This window comes from Ictidomys tridecemlineatus, chromosome 3 (assembly GCF_052094955.1).
Source record: "Ictidomys tridecemlineatus isolate mIctTri1 chromosome 3, mIctTri1.hap1, whole genome shotgun sequence".
Classification (NCBI taxonomy): Eukaryota; Metazoa; Chordata; class Mammalia; order Rodentia; family Sciuridae; genus Ictidomys; species Ictidomys tridecemlineatus.
This window is the reverse complement of record NC_135479.1, coordinates 191,734,115-191,749,023: the sequence shown is the minus strand read 5'-3', so window position 1 is coordinate 191,749,023 and position 14,909 is coordinate 191,734,115. Positions and strand designations below refer to the sequence as shown.

Genomic DNA, 14,909 nt, shown 5'->3' with positions numbered 1-14,909 from the left:
TCAGTAGATACTTATTATTACTAAATATTATGATTTAGTTTACAGCTCTAAATATTATATTTGCAATTAATACTTACAAATAATAAAATGTCAGTAAATGCTGCAGAGCCCACTATGATTAGAGATGATTGGAGGTTGAAGAAATTTTTTTGTATGAATCAAAAAGCTGAATTATTTACTCTAACAATGTAATATTTTATGGGGGTCATGAAAAAATTTTAATTGAATCACTTTGACTAATAACATTAAATTTATATAAATCTTCATAGAAGGAAGTCAGAAGAAAAAATCAGACAACTGAACACTGTGAACAAAAAATATATTAGGATATGAGCAAAGGGACAGGAACTATTATAGCAAAGCTATGAAATTAAATGTATATGTTTTATGAATTTACATGGTGATAAATCTGATCGCTATATAAGCCCCTAGCAATTCTAAAATAGTTTGCCTAAGCCAGTTCCTTATAGCCAATAACATTTCTCAGAAATAACTCCTTTCCACATTTATATAAATCACAGAGGCTTATTTTATGAGGACACATAATCAGGCAAAATAAAATGTTACATAAAATGGGAAAAAACTATGATTTTTTTAAAGAAGTGTGTTACTTAATGAGCCATGGCAGAGTAATTCTTTTATCATGGCTTAAAATTAAACAGACATAAGCATAGCTGGTGATTTATATTTCCCCTTATTTGACTTTTTATACATACGCAATATTATTTTTAGGCTCATCTGTATTCATGTTAGTTAGATTGCAATTTAAAGTCTGGAAGGTTTGATTTCATTAAATATTTTTTGCTTCAATCAAAAAGTCTGTACACACATGAATATTTCAAAACCAGTATCCATTTATTTTAAGACTTTCAACATTCAATTATTAAGTATTATAGTGAGGAAAATGTACAAACAAGATCTAACAGAAAAATTCTTAAACAAGTTTATTGAAGAAGCTGGACTTAGGAAGGAACTAAAGCCCCAAATGAATTAATTTTATTTTTTACCACTCTCTTTCACACATGCTACTATGAATCCACATGTTTTGTTCATGGAAAAAAAATCTTGGGAAGGATTCCTACCATTGGTAGAAATTGTTAGGCATTTTAATTTGCCACATTAACACTTTTATCTCTTCTAACTAGACTTGACACGTTTAGAAAGTGTAAAGGAAATAAAAAAGAAAAGAGTATGCATAATCCTTTCTTTCCACAATTCATACCATAATCACCCCCACTCCCTGCCACTGTGCTGGCTCACGGATAGAGAAATAGGGAACTTAAGGTGCAAAGACGGCATTACTTAATGCAGCTATAACTTGAATTGGTACCCTTTCTCATTGGATGTTTCTGTGAGCTATTGTGGACAATGACTACCCTTTTCAAGATAAAACAGCCACCTGATTTTCTCTAGTGTCCAATCTGACAGGTTAGGATACATCTTTAGAATGTGTAGGCCACTGTATCATTCTCAGATTTGTGGGCCTTGTTAAAAAGTCTAGTTTACCATAAAAAGTCCCACTAGCATCCTATACTCTCTCAATTTTGTATTTGAAGAGACTACATTAGGGAACCAACATTTTTTAAAAAAACATTTATAGTTTTTATTCTTGCAAAAGGAGAATACAAGCCAAGGTGGCACACATTCATGATTTGGTGTCTTTTCAAACTACAAACACATCGCAATGTAAAAGGTGTGAACAAAAACAATCCCATAGACATATCCAGCCTCAAAACATGATGAAATCTCAATGAAAACCAGAAAAGAAATGCAAACAGCAACTGAGGCTAAAGGTTTAAGTCCACAGTTTGAAAGTGTTACAGTCCCAATATGAAGTATCCCACTGAAAAGGCCATGTTAATTCAGGAATATCTAGAGGTGGAATATTAGATTTATGAGTGTGTAAACCATTTTGGTGAATTAATCCATTTGACGGATCAATAATTTGAAAGGGTGGTAATTTAGGAAGGTAGGTGTGGCTGGTGGTAGGTCACAGAGGGGTGTGCTGTTGGAGATTATATTTTGCCATGGTTCCATTGTTCTTCCTCTCTTGAATTCTAGGTTGCTGTAAATGACAGCTTTCCTCCACCATGATGTTTTTGCCTCCTTACAGATCCAGATTAATGGAGCTGGCTGACAATGGACTGAACCTCTGAAAACCTGAACCCAAAATAAATTCTTACTCCTCTAAGCTGTATTTGTCAGGTATTTTTATCACAGTCATAAAGATCTGACTAACATAGAAAGTGAACAAATGTGGTCTTTTCAGCCCCTTATGGGAAAAGAGTGAGTTAAAACGTTTCCCATGAGTTAGTAGACCTGAAGCAGCTCTGCTCTCTGCTTGAAACCAGGGACAGGTAAAGCTCCCTTGTTGACTGAAAGGTTAAGAAAGAAAAATAAATAACAATAGCACAAAATACTCACAGTTGAAGCTATTTGGGGAGTTAGCTTTACAAAAGGACCAGGGCTTAAGTACAGATTGTTTCTAACCAGTAATTAAACCAACCTACCCAAAAGCTCTGTGACAGGAATAATGCATCTCCAAACTAAATACGGATGAGGCAATAGGCAAGACAACTACAAAAACACTCACAGATGGTTGAAGAGAGAGTCTCATAGTTTGGATTATCACTCAGAATAAGTCTTTAAACCTAAATACCTGAACAAATGGTCTAGTATACAGAGGGAAATAACAAGCAGCAATCTTAAAATTGGAACTATAGTTTACTTTAAATTCATCTTACAAAAAAGTAAGTGTGCTTAGTATACAATCATGTCCACTTTAAAAGCATGTATCAGCAGATATGGACAAAAATCAGGTGATATGAAAAACAAGCAATGATAAATCTTAGAAATTAATAATTGTCATTAAGATATAAGCCTCAATAGATAAGAAATAATATAGAGTGGATACTGGCTAAAGAGAGAAATACTGAATTGGATGATAATATTCAACAACTCACCAAGTTTTACAGGTAAATTTCACCATCTCTTCAGTTCTCTGTTACCACAAAAATGTTTTATAGATTAAAAAGAAAGTAGGAAAGCTGTTAAATTTACTTCATCAACTTCACATAAATTTGATAATAGGACCAATAAGAACTTTATGATAAAAATTCATAACTCAATCTCCATGAACATATGTGAAAAAACTTACACAGATATTAGTCATTAAAGTAAAAAATATGTTTATGTTTTAACAACATAAAATTTTTGTAGGGAAAAACAAAGGATTGCCCTGGATGTGAAAGGCAACTTCATTCTCACATAATCTAATCTTACCATTTATAAATTAGCAGATTATAGCTATCAGCCATCTATAATCACAGTAGAGTGATGATTAAAAATTTATTCATGGGAAACAATCTGTTACAACAAGTATCAAAAGAAATGTCTTTAAATTTCCTTTTTTTTGCCCCCAAAACCCATACTCTTCCTATCCTTTTGCCTGCACAAGTATCAAAAGAAATGTCTTTAAATTTCCTTTTTTTTGCCCCCAAAACCCATACTCTTCCTATCCTTTTGCCTGCTTTATTTCAGTCGATGAAACATAATCATACAATGTGATATATATTTTACTTAGTTAATACATCTTTCTCTACTAGAATATAAACTAGAACATGCTGTTTGGTATATTCATTGTTGTGTCTTTCATACCAACAAGTATCTCTAGCATTCCTTAGTACCCTCTTCCTGATCCAGCTGTCTTATGTTCAATAAGATAATGCTACTGAGAGTGAGACCAGACTCTTCATTGCTTTTTTTGAAACAAAGAAAATGCATAAATAAAGAAAAAACATTAGAAATTGTTTACATTCCTAAATTATAATAAAGGTTATAATCTGTGGAACAAAACAATGAAAAACAGGGATTTCGATTAAATGTCATGTTATTTAAATTTTATAGTAATTAATTTTTATTTTATTTTTCAAAAAAATCTGTAGATATTAAAACTTTTTTAAAGAAAGTTTCCTTCACTACAAGTAGTTTAAGAAGTACCATATTAGACAACACAGAACATTGTGTTACTTTTAATTTCTTAGTTTCCACACTAGACATTTGGAGCAAAAGTAAAATCAATCTCTCTATCTCTCTCTCTCTCTCTCTCTCTCTCTCTCTCTCTCGCTCTTTTCCCATATTAAAGAAATTTAATTGGGAGACCATTAGACTGAGATAGCTCCAGCACCGTGGGCCTCTTTTGTAAGCAAATAGAAACTCAGCTCACTGTAACTGGCCATATTTTAAGTCAGTCACAAATTTAACTAGGGACTTTCCACTGGAATGGTCCAAAAAAAGGCTACTATTTCTCTTAACCAATCAAATATTTTTCTTTGCCTTGCTTCTGAATTTACCCTATAAAAAATTTCCCCTCCTCCTGCCCTTTGTCAGAGTCTCAAACCACTTGCAATCTAGAGCAGCTGAGTTCATGAATTAGTAATGCCTGAATAAACTCTTCAATATTTTTATTAGAGCCTTATAGTTATACATAGTAGTTGGGTTCACATGGACAAAATCTTGCATGCACGAACTTGATTTCAGTCTCCATATTCCCTTGCTTCCCCACCTCTCTCCTCCACCTCTCTCCCTCTATTCTCCTTTTTCTACTCTACTTATATTCATTTATCTCATTTCTTTATTTTATTTATTTTTTAAAGAAAGAGAGAGAGAGCATTTTTTAATATTTATTTTTTAGTTTTCGGTGGACACAACATCTTTATTTTATTTGTTTGTGGTGCTGAGGATCGAACCCAGGGCCCCACGCATGCCAGGCGAGCACCCTACCGCTTGAGCCACATCCCCAGCCCTCATTATTTTTTATTGGTTCTTTGTATTATACATAAAGGTGAAAGTCCCTGTGGTATATTTTTATATGCACATAACTATGACAGCTCAGATATATAAATTCATTCCGCATTTTCTAACCTTTCTTGTCATTCCTCCCTCCCTTTCATCTCCTTCATCTCCTCCACTGATCGGCCCTATATCTTTAAGATATGTGATCCTCCCCTCTTTCTTTCCATTATTTTGCTCTAGCTTCCATATAAGAGAGGAAAAACTCAAACCTTCATTTCTGAGACTGGCTTTTTCAGTAGCATGATGAAATCCTAAATATTTTATGTGCCTCAACTTACCAGCTAGTACCTTTGCACATAACACAAATTTGTAAAAATATGAATAGGGGTGATTTCTACCTTATTTTAGGATCATCTTATTCAAATAAAAATGTAAAATTATTTCCAATAACTTTTATAATATATGTAAAAGACATTGGTGTGGGTAGATTCCACTGAACTTCACTGTGTAACCAGAAGGTTGATCTCATTATTAGAATTAGAAAACCAGGAGCAATAGAATTTTAAAAGGAAAAAGACCTATTTTATTTTATGATTTAAATGAAAATAATGGTATATTAAAATAAACATTAGAAATCCTGTGAAGTATGTGAAAATTATACCCAACAAAACACTATCAAAAGAAGTGGGGAAGTCTTCACTTGCAAAGATTTATGGTGCAGTAATATAGCTGTTTAGGGGGACTGATTTTGTGCCATTAATATCAATTCCTAAAAGTTATTTTGGGTTGCATTGTGAAGCGAAGAGTTTTAGTAATGGAAATACTTAAACATAAATGGAAGACTCCATGTCTTTGGGTGAAAGTGTTGACTAAATGCTATTTTAAGGCCCTTTCAAGTCTGAGCTCTTATGAACTATATAAGGACTGAATGAATGATAATGGATAAATTGGATGATAGCTAGAATTTGCTGTCCAGTCATATTAAAAATCAGCATGGTACTAGAAGATAACTACAATTTAGAAAAAGAAACAAGAGAAGGCAGCTGGCATTTATTAGGATTCTACTCTACCACATATGGAGATTTTTTTTTTTTTGAGACTTCTAGCAGTCTGGCAATGTAGATATATCCTATTTTCTAGTTGAGAAAAATGAGGCTAGGTACTTCCTTATCAATGGAGATATTTACCTAAGACCCCTATTGCATGTTTGAAACCAAGGATAATACTGAACCCCATATACACTATAGGTTTTCCTATTCATTCTTATCATAGATCTTTGAAAACTCAGCATATGGTGTTTCTTTCCTTACTAAACTTGAGAACTTTTAACTATTCACTTAAAGGAATTCAGCTTACTGTTTCTATTTTACATGCTTGAATTGTTAGCATCATTACTCTTGCTTTTGGGGGCCAATAGAATAAGACCTACCTACCTGAACACAAGGGCTGTGACAGTGTAAAAGTCAATCTGATTATCAAGGTGTCTAACTAAGTAACTAACAGGTTCTGTAGCATATGCAGCTTGGATACCTTGTACAGAGATAACTCCTCCTAATGGGGTAGAGCAAGACAGCAAGAGATTTAATCACACTACTCAGAATGGCACACAATTTAAAACTTAAAAATTATTTATTTCTAAAATTTTCCACTCAGAAAAATATTTAAACTTTTTCTTAGAGAATGTAACTGTTCATTCAAACATACTCAATGTGATTCTAAAACAGAGATTAAGTTTTAAACAATAATAACCTAAAATGGTTGGTATTAAAGCCAGAGTAAGAAAAAACTAATGGAAGCAATGTCACATGTGAGGAATCTTGGTGCAATAAATTGATCATGTAATCATGATAGCTGAGAAGAGATGAAGGATAGAAAAACAATCTCAATTGTATAGCATAACTGTTTCATGTTCTGAGAAAACATATAACTAAGAAAACTGAAAACACAAAGATGCTGACAGAATTTGAATGACCCAGGAGCTCAAGATCTTATAATATAATGGAATTGTTTACTTTAAAATGCAACTTGAAATGTAAAATTTCAAACTACCTAAACAGATAATTCACTTATCATCTTGAATACTAAAACCTGCCTTGAGTCTTGGGCCTCTGAATTAAAACCTCATTTAACTGAAGATACTATCCTGGCCAATACAGTATGACTTCTAATGATGACTTCAGGAAATGCACTTCAACAAGGATATATTCTTCTAAGCATTGGCCATAGTGAAATACCTGAGAAATTAGTACTTTAGTCTCACAAATAAATAAAAATGAAGAACATCTTAGAAAAGAACTTTTAACAACTATCTTATTTTTGTGCCACAGATTTTGCTGGATTTCTCCAAAATTGTAGCTTATTCTCCTCTAATGCATACAATCTATTCAACTGTCACTTACCTATCCTATTTTGGGTTCTGTTACTTCTTAGCTAAGGCCCATAAAATACTCATAGTAAGTTTTTTTTTCCTAGTCAAAAGTAGAATTAATCTTATTAAAATATTCTTTATAATTCTGTGTTACAAAATTTAGAAGAAAGACTAATATTGTCATTTTACCATCACTGTTAAATTCTAGGAGCACTATTTATTTACACTCATTATAAATTGATTCTGGAAATGGAATCTGCTATATATTTAATATCAGTGTAAATACTGAAAGAAAACTCAATTTCCCAGGTCTTTCCCTGTGAGACTGAAAGTCAAAATTTCTGAGAAAGTCATATTCCTCAGTGTCATTACTAAACAAAATCAGAAAATAACAAGAAATTATTAGTAGAACATTCTTGGAAATATTTAGATAAAAAAACTAACAATTATACAACATAAGCACATTGAAGCCCTTCTTTTTCCTTTGAAATGGTGTAAATTAAAAATCATATCCCCATCTAAGCAAAATTTGCCTTAATACAATATAATTTTCAGATTCCTAAAAATGCATGTATAAACATTGTTTGCACTTTATACTGAACAGAAAATAAACTATCAAAATTTATGAGAGCCATCAAAAACATGTCAATTATATTTGGGAGGTATGTTGTATACTTGGAAAACTAAGCACTCCTTATCTTTATGTGGGCTTGCCTTTAACACAATACTAACCATGAGCATCTTAGTACTTACAAAGAGATACTGCTTCATAGTATTTATCAAAATAATTTATAAAAAGTCATTTGACAAACTGAATTTATTCCTCCTCAGTGCACATCAACATTTATCAATAGAAAAATGTATATTTATTTTATTAAAGTTAATATCTATGTAAGACATCTTTTGTTTCATTTTCAAACAGAATAAAAACAGTAATTATAAAATTCAAATTTGAAATTGTTCAGTTAATCACTCAGACAAAAATTTCTATATTTCCTAGGCAATTACTCCTGAATTAGGCTTTAAATGAAATCATACCAAAAGACTGAAAAATTATTGGGAAGTAACCATCTTGTGGCTATGACAAGAAACAAAAAGGTTTTCAAAAGATAAAATTTTATGCATAAAATGAGAGAGATAATAATTTATCTTTTATGGATGAAAGAAACATAAATGTGTAGAACCATTTAAAAAGAAAGTGAAGAAAAAGATTTTGTTGTTATGGCTTATTATTGCTATCTATTTAGGCTGAAAACTTCCCAACTTTTAAAATCTGGTCTTCTTACCTCCAGATTGTTTAAAAATTATGGAAATCTTAAGGTAAATGCTAGTTAAAATAACTCTGTCCTAAGGAACTCTCTGGGATGAGAAGAATATTCTATACTTCTTCATCCCTCAATGAGATAGTCAAAAGCCTCAAGGGGCTATTGAATATTTAAAATGCAGAGAGTACAACTAAGAAACTAAATTTTAAGTTTTATTTAATTTGAGTCTATTTAAATTTGATATTCACATATGGCTAGTATTGTAGATATGGGTTATAAAGCTTTCTATTTCTGTTCCTTGGTTCCTTCTAGGTCTCTGATATTTTCAAGGGAGTATAGTCAGAAAGAGTGGAAATTTAAGTGGCCCAAGGACAGCATTTTTCTAACTTAAATACATGATGAAATTTATCTTCACATTGAATTCCAGATAACCCTGAAGTGGATTAATGTGATCTTACAGAAATCAATTATAGACCCAGGACAGACCAAAATCAGGTGGAACTTTTGCATATTTGAGTGCTCTCAAAACAGTATTCCCCTCAACAGGATCCCCCAAGACTAGTGAGACTGTTCATATTTCCTAAGGCCTGTTTCTCTTGTGCAATTTCATGGTGGACAAATGGAATTGTCTTTCCTCTGCTCCTACATAGCTGAGATTTCTACCCAATTGTTAGTGATGTTCTTGGGCATCTGTGCTAGGATGTCATTGTCTCCAGTGAGACTTGTTACCACTTCTACTTCTCTTCCCCATGGTTGTAAACAAACCAATTCTCACCTTGGCTATATTTTTTCATGTTTTGCTTTTAAAAATATTCTCTCCTTGCCATTATAACCTCCTCTCCTGGTATCAATTGTTAACTCCACCCTAATCTCAACTCCAACTTTTTCCATAGTTCTGGGCCAGGATTTCTAACAGCTACACCTTTCACTCTGAATGCCTCATCAACAGTTCCAATTTGAAGCCTTTCATTAAAACTTCACTCACTCCAACAACTACAGCAACAATAGCAACACCACCACAAAACCCTTTAATAGTCGCTTCCTATTTCATAAATGACTCTAGTCACCCATAATCAAAATTCAAAGTATCTTTGACTCACTCCTTTCCATTAAAGTGCCTAAATTAAAAACTCATATTCAGGAAATGGTAGAGATACATTTCATCCCTGATGCTACCATTTACTGCATAATGTAGGTATATTGCTAAAATAGTCCAGACTTTAAGTCTTCAAAACACATACACACACACACACACACACACACACACACACACACACACACACACAATGAATTACATTGATACAGATAGTTCTAAGTACTTAATGGTAATTAACACATTTCATCATTACAACAATTCTATGAAATAGATACTACCATTATTTTTTTCTATAGATGAGAAAATGGAAAAACAGAGTTTAATAAATTGCCAAAAGTCAAACTAATAAGTAGCTGACATTCAAACCCAGACAGTCTGGCTCCAAGACTGTAACCACCATATGCACTATCTTCCTAATAAAAAACTTGACCTCATAATTTGTTGTGAGGATAAAAATAATGTCTTAAAATACTTGTCAATATTTGCTGCTATTATCATCATAAATTTCTATATTACAAAAGTCAGAAGTAACTTTCAAACATAAATTCCTATAGCACTTACTCTTACATCACATGAATTATACACTGCTTTTTATTATAGTACTTGTCAAATCTTGTCTTACTACACTATGTGGGTAATAAACTGTTTGAAGCAAGGGGTGGGGTATAAAACTAAATGTTCAATAAATATTAGTAGAATTAATATATGTCAAGGACTTTTAAAATTTATTATTGGTACTCATATCCATTTCACAATCTCTTAGAGTCTGGTCTTTAGTTACATTATAGTTTTTGGATGTGTGCTCACTGTGACAATTCACGCTTCAGTTTTTGATATCTTTGCTTGAACCCATGCTCCCTATAACACACTATTTTCAAGTTCTCATTTACATGTTTGTGAGCCTGGCCTACTCCTATCGCCTTCTACATTCTACCTCTGACCTTGGTCTCAGCTTCCCAGTACAATTTTTCTGTCCATACTTGTTCTAGAATGTGCTGGAGGCCTCAAGGATTACATGCACATGCCATGCTTAAAGATTATCTGCACAGGCAACTAGATTGTATGCTAGGAACTTGTGTGGAGTTCCTGGGAAAACATCACTATGTTGGAATGCTATTTCCATAGTTTCCAAGGAGGTAGATTTTTTTTTATTATTTTTTAAATCAACAGGGAGGAACTGAGCTCTTCTTTAAGAAAGACTGCTTTTTATGTTTTTAAATGATACTCCCAATTCTCAAAAGCAATTATGAAATGAAAAGTTATTTTCAATATTTACATTAAAATGCTGCTTAACAAACAATGTGTATAATATGGATCAATTGATGCACGCAAAAAATGTGTACATGTGCAGAAGAATATATGTTCTGTATCAAAATATGTATAGTTTATATTCAAAACAGAGATTATGAATAATTTACTTCTATTTATCTGTCTTCTTCATGTTTTATAATAAACATTTATTATTTGTACAACAAAGACATTATTTAAATATCTGTTGAGTGACAACATTTTCATTAATGCTTTTTTATTGTCTCCAGTGCCGCATTATTAGCAACATCTGGCAGCATTTTGTATCAGTAATCTGAAAAACTAAGTTTCTCTTGCATGTTTTATTTCTTAACATTTTACCTAAAGTTTATTTCTCAATCTAATTTTTTATTATTTCATTTTGGCATCAGTTATGCAGATCATTGGTGATTAAAATGGATGCTTTTAAAGTATTCTAAATTTCAAGGACAGTATTTGTTCAATTTTTAGTCAATTCTACATCTTTCTTAGGCAACTAGGTTTTGCTACAGCCGTTAGCTAAAACAAGTTTTACTGTACACACGCAGGGCAGGCTTTTTACATGGTCTATCCAAAAGACAGAATGCTCTTAAAAACAAGCTAGGTCATTTTGTTTTTACGGTCTTTTTAAAGAACAAAGTTGCCATTTCCTTTGGAGGAAAAATAAACTTTCAGGTGGCATGTAGCAATTAACAAAACAAATGACATGGTGTCTATGTACCAATAATGCAAAAAAAAAAAAATCTAACCCCATAAAGAAGTATGAAAACAAACTTTAATAAACTTTTATACAATAAATGTTCTCTTTAAACCATTGCTTACTAGCATGTTAGTACAGCAACACAGTTATACATGTACCCATATAAAATCAAACCGGTTTGTTTTCTATAGTGAGGTCATGCTGATGGGTGGAGTTTCAGCCCAGAGCACTGACCAAACATGAATAATTTTAGAAGGAGCTATTGATGGTGAAAATCTTCCTGGGTTTTCATGAAGACAACCTTGGTGGACAGAAACAAAAGAGACTGTACCAAAGTTTAGATGATCTGGAACATGAAGGCAGGCAATGAAAGCACTGCTTGAACATATTTATGTCAGGAAAAATGTCTATGAAGAAAAAAAAATTTAAATGGGATATTCAAAATTGTGTGGGTGGGGGAAATAACTCAGTAGTAGAGCACTTGCCCAGCATGGATGGAGCCCTTCGTTCAGTCCACAAAACCACACTCACTCACAAATTATGTTAACATGGTTATGTCTCTCTGTGGTGTTATTGTAAGAGGTTTGCAGTTCACCTCTTGCTACCAGCTTCACCACTGGCACTCTTTGATCTAGGGATTAAGACTAGTGCTATCTAATCTGTAGAAATTACGGGGATCTGCAGCCTAGAACTGCTGAACTGAGGCTTCTGAAAGAAGTCTGACATTAAATAGCTTTAAATGCATCCAAGAATTTTTATCTTACAATAAAGTGTGGATTAATGTATTCTATGCCATAATTTTTTAAATAAGCTCATACACTAAATATCTAATATGAAGAAAGCACAAGGGTGTCAATACTTGGTTTATAACTATTCCATAATATGCAGCAGAGTGGCTTAGAGTTAGAAGACCCAGTGTTCAACTCTCACTGTGTCACTTTTTAACATCATAACTTTGCTGGTCACAATGTTTGCTTAAGTTGGAAATTTTTAACATTGAATTTTGTCATTAGTATTTTGGAGGGGTTGATGAGAAGGTGAAATAGTCAAATATGAAAATGTTCATTAAACTGAAAATGTGTATATAGTAAATAGTTGGTGATATTATTGATCCTATTTCTCTGATAGTAGTTAAGGAAAGTGAAGAAGTGGTTATCTAGAATTTAGACTTGTGTCTAAACTATTTTAACACATTTATATTTGGATCACAAAGCTCATTTTTGTGATTGCATATTTATAGTGCAGCATTTAGTTGAATTTCTTATTATTTACATCAAATTTCTGTCTCTACATCTTGAAAATTCAAACAACAATGCCACCAGAAAAAGCAATAATCACCACCCATTACTATGTGTCTGAGATGATGATTGATGCTCTAAGTTCTTCAGTATTTCCACAATGACCAGCTAAGACATTGCTATGGATTATGTTCCCCTCTTCTAAATTAATATGTTTAATTCTGCCCCCCACACACACAAGTGGTGTTATTAGGAGGTGGGGGTCTTTGGCAGGCAGTTAGGTCATAAGTGTGGTACCTCATGAATGAGATTTGGACCTTTCTACCATGTTTGGGACGGCACAGCAAGAAAACACCATCTATGATCCAGGAAGCTAGCCCTGACCAGACACTAAATCTGCTAACTCCTTGATCTTGCACTTTGCTACTTCCAACAATGTGAGCAATAAATTTCTCTTGTTTATAAGCTACCCGGTTTATGTCATTTTTATATAGAAGCCCAAACAGACTAAGATAGATGTTGAGTGCTAGTGCTAATTAACTTTGCTGGAAGCACACATAGAGTTGCTCATTTGCCTCACTTTCCACATTATTTTTCTGACTCTATCAATTCTTATCTTTTCTATTTTTGTGTAATTAATTATATGGTTACTAAGAACCACCTTATGTTGCATGATTCCTAGGATCTTGTTAACTTTTATTTATTTATTTATTTATTTGGTATGAAGGATTGGATCAACAGGTGCTTAACCACTGAGCATACCCCCAGCACTTTTTTTGAGAAAGGGTTTCACTGAGTTGCAGAGGCTGGTTTTGAACATGCCATTCCCCTGCCTCAGTCTCTTGAACCACTGGGATTACATGGATAGGCCACCATACCTGGCTTGTCAGCTTTTTTTTAGAATTTTTTTTTATTGTGATACAAATACATACAAAACATATTATAACATTTCTCATTTTGGGCTATTGTCAGATACTCATATAACTAGAATCCTAAAGTATCTGTCCCTGTGTTTCTGGTAAACTTTACTTAGACTCATATCCTTGAGGCTCATCCTTGCTATACCATGTATTAGAATTTCATTCGAATTTCATTCCTTCCTTAAGGCTGAAGAAATACCCCAGTATTGTGAATATACCACAATTTTTTTTTCCCAAAGAACATTTGGGTTACTTCAACATTTTGGCCATTGTGAATAATGCTGCTATGAGCACAGGTGTATAAGTATTCTATTTAAATTATCCTATTAAATTATTACATATCCTGAATGCTAGCCTTTTGTTGTTATAACAGGATATTGGAATTGCATCTGTTAGGAATAGGATTCAATAATTTCTTCCTTGACCCCTTTAATAACACCAGCTTGAATTCCATCATCTAATAAAATTTAAAAATGTTATTTCTTAACTGTATTATGCTACTCACACTACAAAGATTTCACTGGCTTATAGTCAGTCTTCTCTCTACCATACTTGCAATTTAGAAGCTGAGATAGTGTCTGAACTACATGGTTATAAAAATTACTTTCATTACAAAACACACTATGACTTATCTTTAATATACATTGAAAGTTTGAAAAGATTTCAAATTTCAGAGAAAAGAGGAATTTTCAGAAAGAGAATCAATATGCTATGTCTGAATTGATAGCATGCATAAATAGCCACTAGCATCAATTTTAGCTAATAACAGTAATTCTGATTCTAATGTGTAATGCAAATTTTAGATTTTTTTTTAATAAGGGCAAAATTGTTTAATGAACAATTTGAAAAAGATGACCTATCACCCTCTGATATTTAGTATATGTTTCAAAAAACAAGAACAATTCTAACCACAATTCACAAAAAAAGTAACCACAACCACAATTATCAAAATCAGAAAGTTAATACTGATGTTAACTCATATGTTAACCTTAATAGGTTGCCTGGTTCTCTGCAATTCACAAACAATAGAGATCAAACATTGCTACAATTCAGGCAAAGCTTAGATTACGAGAATCAGAATTAGGAACCATCTACTAACATAAGCCAAGTGACTAATTTCTTTCAGAAGCAGCATCTAAGTGAACTCTTTTATCCAACCATAGTTCTAAACACTTCTGTATTTTGCAGAAAAACTTTGTGAATATGAATAATATTTCACACATTTTTACGATTTAGCATGC

The 14,909-nt window shown here is 32.7% G+C and overlaps 1 long non-coding RNA gene across 3 annotated transcripts in view; it reads right to left on the bottom strand.

The window, feature by feature from the left end:
* LOC120890358 (uncharacterized) overlaps positions 1 to 14,909 on the bottom strand; it is a 478,106-nt gene that overhangs the window by 225,371 nt on the left and 237,826 nt on the right. The gene's annotated exons all lie outside the window — the stretch shown is intronic.